Below are 2,912 nucleotides of genomic sequence, written 5' to 3'. Positions count from 1 at the left end.
ATTCTCTACTCGACCAATCAACTATCGATGACTGCGCATCACTTGGAGATCGAATCATCTGCCAGCCAACATTCCCCATATCTAACTCCATCATAAAGCCTACATGTGAGGTTTCGCTACTACTAAAATCATCTATAGAGTCCCTGAAGACGTGCGATATAAGAATCACAAAGACTTGAGGAACGGAGTGGACGAACCTCGCAACATCAAACAGATGGATATTCGCAAATACCGAGAGCGACACTGGAGAATTATATTGCAAAGGTCAATCAGCAGACGTCGTGACAATCAATGGTACTGGAATATTATCCTTAGGGCAAGGTTGTCAACTCCAAACTCAAGCCGACCGAATCTCACACCCCGGCAAAATGTCAACATCAAGAGCAGAGATACACCTTCCGCCAATCAATTTAGACCTTGGTGCCTTGGCCCCGGAAGTCGTCAAAGGAACCTTTCATGAACAATTACTGCGGGATATATATATATATATATATATATATATATATATATATATATATATATATATTATTAGAGATACACATTAGACATTTACAAAATATACAAATGAACATAATGATAAAGAGGAGAGAGAGTTGAACCTATAGTTATTCACTCACCAACAAAGTCAAATTCTCTTCCCAACAGAAAGGGAGAGTGAGAGATTAAGCATGGTCCTTCAGTAAAATCGGTTTCAAAATAAAATTGCTAACTTTAACCTCACAGAGGAAAATGTACGTGTGTCGACAAGTAGCCCATCAGAAGCAATAATAACAGTCATTTGTCCAAAATTCCTGGTGTAATCCTCAACCCAATCCTCAATTCTCCAAACAAAAAAAAAGTCTCCATCCAATAAAACTCACCAAGCTAACACTCGTCAACAATTACAATGAACAACAACGTGGTTGATAGGATCCATGGCGCATCGACGCCTCGCAAGATGTCACGCTTACGTTCAGCGGATGTAGAACGGCCAGACGAGATGACACAGTACACCCGCGCGGTGATAACGATCTTCTCCTCGCTTACCTCTAGCAAAAAACTCTTAAATAAAAAAAAAACGAAGCGAGAATCCAATCTTTAATGGCCAAACAACATCCAATGTCTCACGGACAATTAATCAAAATCTGCCGTACAATGACCCAACCAATGTACAAGTTGATGAGATGATTGCAACCATAATCTCATCCAATATTACACCAAAATTTCTAGAACATCTATAAACCCCTCCGAATGATCTTGGCCACTTTTCGACTAGTCCTATCCATTTTAGCAAAATAAATTTGGATTGTTAGGCATTCTCCCTTCTGAAGGAAAAGAAATACAAAATTCAACAGTGAAGTTCACGCTCGAGTATCAGGTTTTATCTCATGTGATCGTAGGCAAAAGACCGGCACAAGTAAGAAGATAAACGAAAGTAGAATTTCATTCATCTCCTTAGGGGGAATGTTACGTTCAGAATTTTGAACGATTTTTATTCCAAATTTTATTCTCAATTTTAATGGAAATATAAAAGAATCAAGTTATATCCGGTACGAAAATACCAAAATTCCTACACGTGCCGGGCTTCCGGTGACGAAACTGCTGACTTCAATGTCAGAATAAAGTCATGCAGTCAAATTCGAAGCATATTCCCACCTGAAAATGCACAAGACTCGCTCCGCGTCGGAACCCCACGTGACCCTTTTGCAAATTCATCAAAATTACTGTTCTGTGACCCCCCCAAATTCAGAGAGCAGTTACGTTCCAGCGTCGAAAGAAAACGCTTCAGGAAGGGCTCCTTGAGTACCTATCGCATTCCAATTTCCGAAAACAGTTACTAAGCCTGCTCGGAGTATGCGATCTCAAGTAAATTTCGGGAAATAGTTCACGACTTAGCGTTTTTTGCGGTGGGGTTCCCGACGCGGCGCGGTTGACGGGGTGAAAAATTACTTGTCAGGCGGACGAGCACGTGAAAAGTGCATTGGACACATTGCTTACGAATTTAGAATCACCTATTGACATTTGTAAAATTTATTAAGTGTATTCACGGTGCTTGGATAATTGGTGAAATTTGAACGAAAAACTAGTAAATTAGTAAACAAATCAAAGGTTACTGTCTTCAATCGGACTGTGTGGGAGAAACATCGTCCTATTGGATAACAATTACAACGCGGAATCCTCGTGAGAGTGTAAGTGAGTACTGCATTATTGTCTCGCGCGTCTTGTCAGTCAGGGTCCGGCATTTAGTCTCTCTCCCTTCCCCTCTCAATAGCACATTTTGGATATAATGTATTTTGAATAATTGAATATTATCTTGGAAGAACATATATTGAGAATTAGTTTCAATAGCTTTTACGTGATCAGAATTGTCAAGGTTTCTTTATCCTTCGTTTTCCAAAAAAAAAAAATCAATACAATAAATATCCAAACGTATATCACATTGTTCTTTGATGAACCTCCCTGAATCCCTCGCAGACTCTGGATGTGGCTAGCACTTCATAGGTGGGTACCCGGTAAAAATAAATATTATTTTGTGACCGTCAGGAACTATTGAATGCTATTTATAACAATCAAATAATATTCAATACTTCGATTCTAACGCAACAGATGAAAAAAGGGCAATTCGACGGAGAATTAAATTCTCCATTAATTAACCCTCTTTCATCCCTTAATCTCTGTAACAAAAAAATATAAACTGCCATGAAACTCAGGGGCCAGTAAGAAAAAGAATTCTTTCGCGGCGCACAATGACTTTTCACCATTCGCCCGCGAATTAAAAATTCACTTCTCTTCTCCTAATTGAGATTAAGGGATGAAGAAACGCCAGTTCGACGGAGTATTAAATTCCCCATTAATTAACCCTATGTCATCCCTTAAACTCTGTAACAAAAAAATATAAACTGCCATGAAACTCAGGGGCCAGTAAGAAAAAT

The sequence above is a fragment of the Diachasma alloeum genome, unplaced genomic scaffold, assembly GCF_001412515.2.
Source record: "Diachasma alloeum isolate Michigan unplaced genomic scaffold, Dall2.0 Dall_scaffold_00303, whole genome shotgun sequence".
NCBI lineage: Eukaryota > Metazoa > Arthropoda > Insecta > Hymenoptera > Braconidae > Diachasma > Diachasma alloeum.
Note: the sequence above shows the minus strand (reverse complement) of the source record.